The following is a 1,406-nucleotide window of genomic DNA, read 5'->3' on the forward strand; positions in this document are numbered from 1 at the left end:
ATAGGTACAACTTTGAACCTAAACTTCTACATGAATAGTATAAATTCTTCTTTCAAATATTCTTCGTTATGTTTAATTTCAGGTGATAGTCATCAGGATCAGTACTTTGCGGTTTCCACTACCATAGTAATAAAAGGCTGAAGAAGGGATGGAAATGCTTATTGAATATTAACAAAGTATATCAACAAACAAAATGCATGAAATGTGAAGAAGAAAAGGAATCAAAGAAGGCTCTCTTTCTATCTCTTTCAGAGAGTAACGGGAAGCATAAATATCCGACATCATTTTGCTTGAGATTAGTGTAATGCTAGGTTTTTAAAAATGCTTCTACATGAGAATTTTAGAATAATGGTTTTGATCATTTATTCTTATGTGAGCCAAAGATAAATGTACAAAACACAAGGATAAATGCTAAGAAACCTATTACCTTCACACTTTCAAAGTACTAATGTACCATAAGGAAAGGCTACCCAAGTTCATACCAATTTTAGCAATTTTGTTTTTTTTTATTGAGATGAAATATTTTAATCCGATGGCAGCACATAACACTGTAAAAGGAGCACTCACATCTTCGAGAGCATTCCTCTAGGTTATAAGGAAGTTCCAGAAATAACCGAATTTGCTAGTCTGGGAATGGGGAAAGGGGTAGAGAGTAAATAGGAAAACTATCATGGCCTGTTCTCCTGTTACTCCTAGATCCAGTCTTGCGCACAGCCTTGTAATCCACCAGTTCCTCAGCCCGAAACCACAAGTTGATCTCCTTCTCTGCACTCTCCATGGAATCGCTGCCATGAATGATGTTCCTGCCAACCTGGATGCAGAAGTCCCCACGGATGTCCCTGGCTTGGAATCTGCAGGGTCGGTCTTGCCAAGCATCACTCGGCCTGTCGTTACAACATTGAGCCCCTCCCAGACCATGGCAACCACGGGCCCTGAGTGCATGTATTTCACCAGGCCTAGAAAGAATGGACCGTCCTTCAAGTCAATTTAGTGTTCCTTGACAAGATCTTCAGAAGCCTGAATATCAAACAAGGCAGAATCCCTTCTGCTCAAAACGCTTAATGATCTCTCCCAAAAGATCCCCCTGGACCCCGTCAGGCTTGCTAGCAATGAACGTATGCTCAGTGCAGGCCATGGTCCCCTTTCCCTGCTGCTTCGGGACCCCGAGCCCCCCTCACTCCTCCCGCGTCGAGGGCTTTCTCCCGGGCAGCCGCCGCCGACAATTTTAGCAATTTTAAAAAATGAGTGTAATAATTAATTACTACTTGTTTTTCCCTTAGCCTTTCATTGTTCATACAAAGCAGTGTTATGCCTTTCTTTCTGAAAATGCACTTTATTTTTAAACAGTATTCCACATAAATACATTGAAAATAGGCATATTTTATAAAGATCTACCTTGTGAAAAA

The 1,406-nt window shown here is 40.8% G+C and overlaps 1 pseudogene; it reads right to left on the reverse strand.

The window, feature by feature from the left end:
• Window positions 1-662: 662 nt before the first annotated feature.
• On the reverse strand, window positions 663-1,135 carry LOC122115521 (annotated as a pseudogene).
• Between the last annotated feature and the right edge of the window lie 271 nt (window positions 1,136-1,406).

Source organism: Dipodomys spectabilis, unplaced genomic scaffold, assembly GCF_019054845.1.
Source record: "Dipodomys spectabilis isolate Male_0828 unplaced genomic scaffold, ASM1905484v1 ptg000120l, whole genome shotgun sequence".
Taxonomy (NCBI): Eukaryota; Metazoa; Chordata; class Mammalia; order Rodentia; family Heteromyidae; genus Dipodomys; species Dipodomys spectabilis.